The sequence below is a fragment of the Peromyscus leucopus genome, chromosome 18 (assembly GCF_004664715.2).
Source record: "Peromyscus leucopus breed LL Stock chromosome 18, UCI_PerLeu_2.1, whole genome shotgun sequence".
Taxonomy (NCBI): domain Eukaryota; kingdom Metazoa; phylum Chordata; class Mammalia; order Rodentia; family Cricetidae; genus Peromyscus; species Peromyscus leucopus.
Genome location: NC_051078.1, coordinates 1975795 through 1988209, shown reverse-complemented (window position 1 = coordinate 1988209; position 12415 = coordinate 1975795). Strand labels below are relative to the sequence as shown.

The 12415-nt window shown below is 47.0% G+C and overlaps 1 protein-coding gene across 7 annotated transcripts in view; it reads left to right on the top strand.

Moving 5' to 3' along the window:
- Rnf41 (ring finger protein 41) overlaps positions 1–12415 on the top strand; it is a 29130-nt gene that overhangs the window by 2614 nt on the left and 14101 nt on the right. For 6 of the 7 annotated variants that reach the window (XM_028855520.2, XM_028855522.1, XM_028855518.1 and 3 more), the window contains one exon: positions 2697–2879. The gene's annotated coding sequence lies outside the window, so the exon portion shown is untranslated. Of the gene's footprint in view, positions 1–2696; positions 2880–6438; positions 6539–12415 lie in introns of all 7 variants that reach the window. The other variant, XM_028855521.2, reaches the window with a different exon arrangement.

Below are 12415 nucleotides of genomic sequence, written 5' to 3'. Positions count from 1 at the left end.
CTTCACTTGAGAATTCATGCTGAACGTGCTGTAACTGAGGAGCATGGTGAACTAATGAGCTGATACGTACCGCATTCGGGAGATGAAGACTTTGTACTCTGTATAAAAATCATCATCCTCTTTTATCCCAACATAGCCCTTGAGCTGTTGATACACACACATCATAATGATGCAAGGAGTTTGATTAGTAGGAGTTTGACTAGTACTCCTGAATGTCATTGGATCGGATCCTCGGGGACCTGGAACTTGAACTTGGGTCCATCTCTAGGCACGCCCCTAGTCAGCCCAGGTTTACTGCTCTAGCCGACTAAGTTGCCCACCCGGGAACACCACCTCTACTTTCCCCTCCTTACCAAGTGTTTGAGTCTCCTCTGTGGCTCCTGCTGACCATGAGTTTGCGGTTCCTCCTGTCTCAGCCTCCCAGGTGTGGGATTACAGGTGTGAGCTGCCACCCGACTTTCTGTTCTTCGGTTTACGAGCACCACCCATTTCCTCAGCCCCCACCTCTTTTCTCCCTTTTTAAAGCCTGATTTCCTTCAGGCGTATTTCCCAGTTTGCACCCGTAGCTGCATTCTTGGGTGCCTCAGTCAAACACTGTTTTCCACAAGGAAGGTGGGACCTACCTGGATGTTTTGGGGTTTGTTTGCTCTTCCTTTCTTTTTTGTTTTTTGAGACAGGGTTTCTCTGTTTAGCCCTGGCTGTCCTGGATCTCCCTCTATAAACCAGGCCTAGCTCAAACTCACAGAAATCTGCCTGCCTCTGCCTCCTGAGTGCTGGGATTGAAGGCGTGCGCCACCACCGCCTGTCTGGGTTTTGAAATTTTTAATTTTTTTTTGAGACAGCGTCTCATATAGGCCAGGCTGGCCTTGAACTCCCGACCTCCTTCATTCAGTCCCGTGTGCTAGGATTGCAGTTACGAACCAGCATTCCTGCTTTTTGCCTAATTTTAAGTCTTAAGACTGGATTTGAACACATTTTAGAAATGGACTTCTTGATTTATTGAGACAGGGTCTCTGTGTGTGGGCCAGGCTGACGTGAAGCTCACTATCTTCTGACTCTTTGAAGGCCTGACATTACAGACACGCACCATCATGTCCAGCTCAGGGTTTTTCCTGTGGTACTAAGGATTGGGTCCCAGCACCTTGTAAATGCCAGGCAGTGTAAATGCATCTCCAGACCAGGATTTTTTGTTTCTGTTTGAGACAAGGTTTGGCCATGAATTCTAGGCTGTTTTGGAGCTTGTTATGTAGCTGGAACTGGCCTCGAACTCAGAATTCTCCTACTTCACCTACTGAGTGCTGGGATTACAGGCATGAGCTACCGTGCATGGTCTCCAGAGTTCTTTTGAGAGGAAATAGTGTAAGTGAAAACACTTTGGAAACAGTAAAGGCTAGTACAGGGAAAATATTATGGATTCGTATATTGTGTGGCCACCAACTTGGAATTTGTGACATTACTTGTTATATGTTGTGTGAATAAAGAAGCATATATACATGGGCTGGAGAGATGGTTCAGTGGTTAAGAGTACTGACTGCTCGTCCACAGAACCAGGGTTTGATTCCAGACACCCATAAGGCAGTTCACAGTAACTCCAGTGCCAGCCAATCAACTTCAGGCATTGGGCACAGATGGGGCACACAGACATATACGCAGGCAGTTCACCCATGTATAAAATGAGGTAAAAATAACTCTGTAAAGTGAATGTGTGTAGATATGTGTAGGTGGAATTTTCTCTCCTGCCAGCCAGTTCCCAAATAACCATACAGAGACTCAATATTAATTATAAATGCTTGGCCATAGCTCAGGCTTGTTTTTAGCTAGCTCTTATAACTTAAATTAACCCATTTCTATTAATCTATGTGCTGCCCCAAGGTTCATTTACCTCATCTACTTCCTCCCCGTCCTGCTCACTCTGACTCATGGCATCTCCTCTGACTCTGCCTTTCTTCCCATCATTCTCTCTGCCCTGAAAGTCCTGCCTAGCCAATGGCCAATCAGCTTTTTATATTAAACCAATTACAGTGACATAGATTCACACAGTGTAAAGGAATATTCCACATATATGTATGTGTGTGCACACACACATTATATTTTATTTTATCTTTATGTGCATTTGTGTTTTTGCCATGGGTGTCAGGGTCCCCTGAAACTGGAGTTACAGGCAGGTGTGAGCTGCCATGTGGGTGCTGGGAATTGAACTCGGGTCCTCTGGAAGAAGAGTCAGCGCTCTTAACCCCTGAGCCATCTCTCCAGCCCACACATTTTATTTTTGAGACAGGACCTCAGGTACCCCTTGAACTTTGGTCTTCTTGCCTCTGCCTCCAGGGCACCAAGATTATAGGCGTGCATTACTGCCCCCCCAAGTTGATTTGGTGCTCGGGTTAAATTCATGACTAGGCAAGTACCCCACCACTGAGCTCAGCCTCAGCTCTCCTTTTCCTCTTCCTGTATTTTTTTTTTTTTAACAAATCTTGTCTCCTGTAGCTTCCCATCTCCACCGTGGCTTCTTTTCTTTCCCTCTGCTAGACAGATGCCCTCCCTGTCTGTAGGTAGTGTGGAACCCTGCAGTCCTGACGGAGTTTCTCCTCCTCTCCACCTGATGCCCCACCCTCCAGATCCAGGCCTCCTCGGTCTCACTGTTGAATGGAGGTAGTTCCCCTGACTGACATTTTTTTCTTCCCTGTTCCTATTAATAGAGTGCTCCTGATTGTGACATCATACCCACCCCTTGGCCATGAAACTTGTCACTAGGAAGAAAGACTCAGCCGGAGAATAGCCCACAAGATGGGGTACTTGGAGCATCTCCTGAGTAGCACTGAGTGGAGGCATCCAGGGGTCGGAACCTTGTAAACAGGGAGCCTGCCCCCACCACCTAGACGGTAAGCAGCCTTGATTTGGAATCTCATTTCAGACTTGCCTCTTTTCTCTGGTAAAGGTTTCTCCTGACCTTGAAAACCTGGTTCCCTGAAGCTTTCTACAATTAATGCATGCTATCACTAATTTTGTTGGTAGTAAGTTTTATTTTGTTAGTTTATCTTGTACACTCACTGGATTATACCTGTGCCTTAGCTTGAAGACATCGATTACATCTTTTCTTTCTCCTACAAGTCTCTGTTGGCAAGAAGACTTTAGAGTTAGGATGAAAAGGAGGTTTGGGCCGGGCGGTGGTGGCGCACGCCTTTAATCCCAGCACTCGGAAGGCAGAGCCAGGTGGATCTCTGTGAGTTCAAGGCCAGCCTGAGCTACCAAGTGAGCTCCAGGAAAGGCGCAAAGCTACTCAGAGAAACCCTGTCTCGAAAAAACCAAAAAAAAAAAAAAAAAAAAAAAAAGAAAAGGAGGTTTGGATTGGCCACACACAGTGCCGTGTGCTGGTGGACAACGAGGAGTCCCGGCCATCCTTTGGAGCCTTAAATTAGTCATTCGGTGAGTTCTTAAAGAACTATAGGCCCTCTGAGTTCTTCAAGAATTCGGATTTAGGGCTGAAAAGATGCTTCAGTGCTTAAGAGTCTTGCTGTGAAAGCAAAAAGATCCAAGTTCAAATCCCCACCAGCCATGTGGAAGCCTGCATGGGGGTCAGAGACAGACAGGTCCCATGGGTGACACCATCACACACATGCCCAGACACTACACACATACTAAAGAAAAGAATTTCAAATGAAATGTACTAAAGAAACTCATCTTTAAAAATCCTCTGAGCCAGGTGTATTGGCACATGCTTTTAATTCCGGCTCTTGAGAGGCAGAGGCAGGTGGATTGCCGTGAATTCCAGGCCAGCCTGGTCTACGTAGAGAGGTCCAGGTCAGCCAGGCCAAAAAACCACCTAGACAGATAAATATCCTCTGGTAAATGGCAATTCTAGCATTCTGATTAAATAGCCCTTAGAAGCCAGGTAGCCTTGCTCCCCCATCTCATAAGGGGAGCTGGGGAACTGAGTTCTGAAGAGAGTTTCAGTTTACAGTTTCTCCTGCTAAAATAGGAAACCACTTCCTTTCTAGAGAGTTGCTGAGGAGAGGAGGTTAGTTGGTAGGAAACATAAGTACCTTTTGTAATATAATTGCCACTTAATATATCCGTTTTTGTTTATATTTTATATTCTCAATCATAGAGCCCTTTGGAAATTGCATAGCCAGGATGTTCCTGTCACACGGTGTAAGGAAACTGAGGCCCAGGATAGGACATTGGTTGGGGATAGCATTAGAGCTAAGGCTCAGATTCAGAATCGGTGGTGGTGGTTGCTGTTTTAATTTATTTTATTATCAGTGTGTCTGTGCATGATGGGGTTGGTGGGCTGTGCCTTGGCACACCTGTGGAGGTCAGAGAACAACTTTGTGGAGTTGTTTCTCTCTCTCCACCTTTGTGTGGATTCCTGGGGCTGAACTCAGGTTACCAGGATTGTATGGCAAGCACCCGAGGTTGCTGAGCCACCTCCCCAGCCCCATCTTTAACGCCATAACAGAGATGAAACCTAGGGCGAGCTAGGCAAGCAGTCCGTCACTGAGCCTCGTCTCCAGCCCTGAGCTGCTTTGTTTTCTGTTCTTGAATCAGGCTTCTTCATTCCATAAAATAAGTGTCCTGCTGGGTGAGCACAAGAGTTTGACTTTGAAAAGCTGAAGAAAACATGAAAGAGAGACTGGTTATTTTAAACGGATTAGTTAACATGAGGTTATTTCGAGTTATTTTTGTATGTAAGAACGCCACTTCTTTCTAGATTTATTCATTGGAGACAGGGAGATAGGATGACGTGTTCTGGGGCACCTGGGAGGTCTTCACCAGCTAAACTTCCTAAGACCTGTCTCCTTAGGCTAGGGCAGGTTTGGGAGCCGTTTGCCTGTGTCTGATCTTTTGTAGTAACAGAGGCTGGGCTGTAATGAGGGTGGAGAGGAGACCACATCACTTGTCCTTATCCGTTTGCGAAGAGCGGTGACAGTATTCACCTTACAATATAAATCATGAGTTAAAATACCTCCTCTAGTGCATGTCTTAGCATGTGTGCATGCATGTGCATGCTTTACATATCTGGAAATAGATTTAAGAACCTCTAAATAGCTGGGCATGGTGGCACACACCTTCGTTGTGTTTTTTTCTTTTTCTTTTTGAGACAGGGTTTCTCTGTCTGACAACCCGAGCTGTCCTGGAACTCAGTTTGTAAACCAGGCTGGCTTCAAACTGTCTGGGATCTGCCTGTATCCACCTCCCGAGTGCTGGCATTAAAGGCCTGCGCAAACACCTTAAAAGGCAGAGGCAGGTGAATTTCTCTGAGTTCGAGGCCAGCCTGATCTACTTACCCTCAGAGAATCTGGACTCGTCTTAATCACTGCTGGTTTCTCTGTTCCAGCTGGCCAGCATCAATTATCTCAGTAAAGCAAAGGTTTTACTTTAGTAGTTCTGGTCTTTTATTAATCACGGCTGACTCTTCAGCCCTAGCTCACCAGAAACACAGATTCTGAACTTAAAACCTGCACTGACCGAGTGACTCTCAAACTTCCCTCTGCAGATGCGCAAGCCAGTCCTACCCCACCTGCCTTTCTGTTAGCGCTCTTAGCATCCAGGCGCCCACAGAACAGATCACCAAGCTTTGAACTCAATGGCTTTTCTAGCCCAAAGCCCCAAAGTCTGTCCACAGTCCTCTCAAAAACAACATGGTCAAATACCCCATAATCCTGGTACCTGTTTCTTTCTTGAGTAGGATTTACTATTACTGTGGTGAAACACCATGACCTAAAGCAAATTGGACGGGCCTGGACTTCCATATCACCGTTCATCACTTGGGAAGTCAGGACAGGAACCTGGAGGCTGGAGCTGATGCAGAGGTCGTGGAAAAGAGCTGCTTAATGGCTTGTTCATCGTGGCTTGTTCAGCCTGCTTTTTTATAGAACTCAGGACCACCAGTCCAGGGATGGCCCTCCCCACATCAATCACTAATTAAGAAAATGCCTTACAGGCTTGCCTTCAGCCCAGTCTATGGAGGCATTTTCTCAATGAGGTTCCTTCCTCTCTGATCATTCTAACTTGTGTCAAGTTGACATAAAACTAGCTAGCACATCTTTAAAAAAAGAAATACAGAGCCTGGCGGTGGTGGCGCACGCCTTTAACCCCAGCACTCGGGAGGCAGAGGCAGGCCGATCTCTGTGAGTTCGAGGCCAGCCTGGTCTACAGAGCGAGATCCAGGAAAGGCACAAAGCTACACAGAGAAACCCTGTCTCGAAAAACCATGCTAATAATAAATAAACATTTTAAAAAAATAAAAAAAGAAATAACCATGCCTATGCTGCTTCTAGTTTTTTTTTTTTTGCTTTTTGAGATAGGGCCCTTCTATTTTGTAGCCCTGGCTGTCCTGGAACTCCGTATATAGACCAAGCTGGTTTAGAACTCACAGAAGATCCACCTGCCGCTGCCTCTGAGTGTACCGACACACCTGACTTTGCTGTTCCGTTTTAGACCTGAGACCGTGAGCATGCCAGTCAAGTGCTTTACCTCGGAGCTACATTCTAAACCCCACGCCTGGCGTCTCCACCGGCTGTCAGGACTGACTGTATAGGTAGGGACCACAAGGGGACTGCAGAATCCTTAGCCGTGAGAAGCTTTCTGTTCCCCTGGCTGTCTGTGTATAGACAGAGGATGTTCCATGCTGTTTATTGTAGAGGGCATGAGATTCTCATGTAATTTGTGTGTTTTTAAGATGTTATTAGCTTCCCCTTCCTTCCCTCCCTCCCTTTTTAAATTCCTTCTGTGCTAGGGCTTGAGCCCAGAGCTCTACATGTACCAGGCAGGTGTTCTACTGTTGACCTACACTTTAGCCTAGCAGTGATTTAAAATGAAAATACAAAGCTGGGGGCTGGGGATGAAGTGTAGCTGCTAGAATGCTTGCCCAGCATGCACGATGCCCCGGGTTTGATCCAGACTTCATGGTGCATGTCTGTAATCTCAGCACAGGGGAGAGTATAGGCAGGAGTTAAGACAGGTCTCACTCTGTAGACCAGGCTGGCCTCGAACTCACAGAAATCCTCCTGCTTCTGCCTCTCAAGTGCCGGGATTAAAGGCGTGCGCCGCCATGCTTGGCTCTTTTGAGTAGCTGGAGGGAACTCTTACTATGTAGTCTGGCTGTCTGGGATTTGTTTTGTCGCCTAAATTAGCTCAAACTTGGAATCCTCCCACCTCTACCTCTCAGGTGCTGGTGTTAGAGGCGTGAGCCACTCTGTGTTGCCACCTAAGAGAAAGGGCGTGGGAGACTGTGTGTGACCTTGATGTACAGGCGGCGAGTGTGAGAAGTGGGCTTTGGCCAATGTCCACCTGGAGCCTCCTGTGCACACACAGGTGCACATGCAGTCCTCATGCACACAGGCAAACACACACAGACAACACACACGCACACGGGAAAGAACAAGTCAGAAAGATAATCGTTAAGTAAACAAATAAATCTTCAAATATGTAACACCTGAGCTAAGACAGTGCCAACATCTGGACTTCCTTTAAAACCATGTTGGTTTCTTGTTACATGAAAAAAGTGTGTGTGCGTGCGCGTGTGTGCGTGTGCGTGCGCGTGTGTGCGTGCGCGTGTGTGCGTGTGCGTGCGTGTGTGTGTGTGTGTGTGTGTGTGTGCGCGCGTGGGCGTGTGTGTGTGTGGGCGTGTGTGTATGTGTGTGCGTGCGTGTGTGCGTGCGTGTGTGCGTGCGTGTGTGCGTGCGTGTGTGTGTGTGTGTGCGCGTGCGTGGGCGTGTGTGTGTGTGTGTGTGGGCGTGTGTGTGTGTGTGCGCGTGCGTGGGCGTGTGTGTGTGTGTGTGTAGGGGGGCGTGTCCTCAATATGTCATAGTGCATGTGTGAGGTCAGAGGACAACTTGTAGAAATCCGTTTTCTCTCTTCACAGTGTTGGTTCCCAAGGATCAAACTCAGGTCATGAGGCTTAGCCTCAGGTGCCTTCGTCCCCTGAACCCTCTCTCCAGCCCTCTCTCCAGCCCTCTCTCCAGCCCTCTCTCCAGCCCTCTCTCCAGCCCTCTCTCCAGCCCTGCACGCGTTACTTTTAAAGGGTGTTTCTGCAAAGACGGACCTGTAGGGCACACACTATGTTTAACTCGCGTTTTTCACACTGAGTCGCAGCGGGACACACTGGTGAAAGGCTTGGCTTGGAGCCAGTCTGCCTGGCTTGCTTTGACCACAGTTTGTCGGGTGATTCTGGACAAGCTTTTGAAGTTTTGTACCTCTGTTACTCATCATTAGAACGTGAATAATGATAGTGTCCACCTCATGGAGTTGTTCTAGGATTAGTTAATGGGCTAAAAGTGCTTAAAACAGTGACAAACACATAGTAAAGTTCAATAAATGTTGGCTTCATCATTCATCAGTATAAACAAAACATGATCGTTCTGTGTTTGATCTCTGAGACCCGTCCCCTCCCCCCAAAACACAAAACCCCTCCCCCCAAAAACAAACAAACAAACAAAATCCCAAGCCATGATCATTGTAGGAAGGTGGGGTAAAAAGCAATAGAACACATGTCAGTAAGTTTTCTAACATTTAAACTGCTGTTGTGTATATATGTGACATACGTATTAGAGGTTACGAAATGTTATATGTACGGCTTTTTCTGTGTTCTGTGTGCGTGCCCTGCCAGTGGAAGTCAGAAGAGAGCTGGTTATAGGTGGTTGGTAGCTGCCATGTAGGTGCTGGGAATAGAACTTGGGTCCTCTACAAGAGCAGCCAGTGGTCTCAACTACTGAACCATCTCAACAGTACCCCCCACATACCAGGAAAAATTTTTAGATGTATTTTAATTAATTTTTAAAAGATTTAGATCTTTTTTACATGCATGTGTGTGTGTGTGTGCGTGTGCGTGCGTGCACTGCCCGTGGAGGCCGTAGAGGCTGTGGGTCCCTGGAGCTGCAGTCACAGGCAGCTGTGAGCAGCCTGCTGTCGGTCCTGGGAATCAGCTCTGGACCTCTATAAGAAAGAGCAAGATGAAATAGACTCTGAGCCAGTCTCCAGTCCCAGATATTCTATTTGCTTGTTGGTTTATTGTTATTTTTATTTTTGAGATCAGGTGTCACTATGTAGCCCTGGCTAGCCTGAAACTCACTATGTAGATCCAAGCTGGTCTCAGACTCACAGAGATCTGACTGTTGAGTGCAGGGATTAAAGGTGTACAGCCTTGGACCCAGCCTTTTTTTTTTTTTTTTTTAATGGAAATTTCCTTTTTTTTTTTTTTAATTTTATTTTATGTGCATTGGTGTGAGGGTGCCAGATCCCCTGGAACTGGAGTTACAGACAGTTGTGAGCTGCCATGTGGGTGTTGGGAATTGAACCCGGGTCCTCTGGAAGAGCAGCCAGTGCTCTTAACCTCTGAGCCATCTCTCCAGTCCCCCGCCCCCTTTTTAATTAAAGACTGTGTCTCATGTGGTCCAGGCTGGCCTCAAGCTCTGTAGCTGAGTGGCCTTGAACTTCTCATCTTGTTCCCACTACCCACATGCTGGGATTAGGTATGTACCACCACGCCTGGCTTATGTGCTGTTGGGGATCAAACTCGGGGCTTGATGCATCCTGGTCAAGCGCCCTGCCAACCGAGCTACATCCATAGCCCTAAATACTTGACATCTTTTGAAGCAGGGTCTGACTTGATACCCTGGGCTTGCTTAGAATTCATGTCAGTCCTCTGCCTCAGCTTCCCAGATGCTGGATTGTGAGTGTGAGTCACCACACCACTCTAGCTAGTAAAATTAAAAGTCTTGGGGCTAGTGAAATGGCTCAGTGTATAGAGGCACCTACCACTAAGCCGGACCACCTGAGTTCAAAACCAGGGCCCACCTGCTGGAAGGAACCGACTTCCACAAGTTGTCCTTTGTCCTTTACACTCAAGCTATGGTATGCATGTGCCTGCAAACATACATGCACATACAAAAGTAAACAAAATAAAAACACTAAAGTCTTCCAAATCTGGGGCTGGGAGACGGCTCCATCAGTAAGGTGCCCACCAGACAAGCCTGAGGACCTGAGTTCAGATCTCTGGTACCCATGTCAAAGCCAGGCACGATGACTGAACTGGTGCCTGTTACCCTGGGGCCTCACAGGGGCAGGCAGGTGGATCCAAAGAGAGCTGGCCATCCAGGTTCATTGAGAGAACTTCTCTCAAAAGTTCAGGGCTTGGCTGGGTGGCGGTGGCGCATGCCTTTAATCCCAGCACTCGGGAGGCAGAGGCAGGCAGATCTCAGTGAGTTTAAGGCCAGCCTGGTCTACAGAGCGAGATCCAGGACAGGCTCCAAAACTACACAGGGAAACTCTGTCTCGAAAAAAACAAAAAAAAAAACCAAAACCCAGAAACTTAAGGGCTGAAGAGGCTCAGCCTTTCTCAGCACCCACGTGGTGGGTCACAACTGCCTGTAAGGTCAGATCCAGGAGATCCAGCACCTTCTTCTGGCCTCTGGGTACTGCATGCATGCGGTGCACAGACAGACATACAGGTCAGACACCAGTATGCATAAAGACAAAATTAATTAATTAAAAAAAATGAAGGAGGAAAGACGCTGATGTTGACCCCTGACCTCCATACACATATACGCTGTATCCACACACATTCACAATAAACACTTTCACAAGTCCTTGCACAAGGCTATGCTATTCTTCTCTTTATTGTTCCAATTTTAGTATTTGTGCTGCCAGAGTGAGCATAAAAAGTAAGTTTTTCTAACTTGATAGATTTTTTTTTGAGAATTTCATAGGTGCATATACTGTGTTTTGATCACACACACACACACACACACATACACACACACACACTTCCCTCCAGTTCCTCTCTATTCCTCCACTTTCCCTTTCAACTTCATGAGCTATTTTTTGTTTCTGTTTTAAATTTATTTTAACTGGACATAATAGTGTAAACCTTTAATCCTAAGCAGAGACAGGTGGATCTCTGTGGTCTACTTAGTGAGTTCCACACAACACAGAACAAAAAAAGTATTTTGTGTGTATGGGTGTTTTGCCTGAGTGTGTGTGTGTATACCATGTGTGAGCGTGGTACTCAAGGAGGACAGAAGAGGGTATCTGATCCCCTGGAACCTGTACCTCCTTCAGGAAAGAGATTTGTTTGTGTGCTAAAAAACAAAACAAAAAGGCATCGCTTTAACTGCAGCAGTTTGATCAGGAAGAACTGGCGGCCATGCAGACTTCCGGTCATGAGGGGAATGCAAAAATGCAGTCAAGGCTTAGGACCTGGGAGTGTCGCTCCCTCGGTTGGACAAAACCCCAGATCCAGCCCCCCGCACTGAAGAGCAGGCCTGCTGGCCTGCTGGCGTATGCTTAGTGCCCCAACCAGGGAACAGGGGAAGGAAGGAGGTCAGAGGTTGTTTGCAGGTTTGCCCTCGTATACCCTCTTACAAGTTAGAAACAACAACACCAGAACACTCGCTGTGCGTGGTAACACATGCCCACACCCCTGGCACTTGGGAGGCAGAAGCAAGACAATCAGGAGTTCAAGGTGATCTGCTACGGAGCCAGTTCAAAGCTCTCCTGTGTATTTCTTGAGACCCTGTCTCAAACCTGGGTTCAATTCCCAGCACCCATATGACAGCTCAGACCTGTCTCTAACTCATACAGATATACAGGCAGAACACCAGTGCAGGTTTAAAAAAACAAACAAACAAACACAGCAAAACAGCTTTCAGTGGTGGTGCACATCCTTAGTCCCAGCACTTGGGAGGCAGAGCCGGTGGATCTCTGAGTTCGAGGCCAGCCTGGTCTACAGAGTGAGTTCCAGGACAGCCAGGGCTACACAAAGAAACCCTGTCTCCAAAAACCAAAACCAGACAAACAAACAAACAAAAACCCCAGCAAGACACAAAACCCAGAAAATTGATCATGTCAGTTCTTTCTTTTTTTTCTTTTTGAGACAGGGTCTCACGATACAGGCCCTTCCTGGGTCTCTTGAAACACTGTGTAGACCTGTGAGGGTGGACTCGAACTGAGATCCCTCTGCCTCTTCCTCCTGAGTGGCGGGATCACAGGGTGTGTGCCACCATGCCCAGCTTATGTCAGCTTCTTACATAGAATTCTTTAGGTGTGCGCACACTCAAAGTATCTCTTTGTGGGGTCATTCATTACCAAGGGAAAAGTAGTAACCCCGAAGCAGGGAAATTTAGCAGCCAGCCTTGAGCTAAGGTGCCACATGGTGTCTCAGAGGTCAGTCCAGACCAGCAGTTCTGCTCTTGCTTTCCTTTGCTGAGTTCACATATCACTTCCCTGGTATTTTGCCCCAAATAACCGTAGTTTAGTCTTGAGAAAATATCAGACAAACCCAAATTGAGGGGTGTTCTTATTTTACTGGCCAGATTTTTGTTGTTGTTATTTGTTTTTGTTTTTCAAGACAGGGTTTCTCTGTGTAGCCCTGGCTGTCCTGGAACTCACTCTGTAGACCAGGCTGGCCTCGAACTTT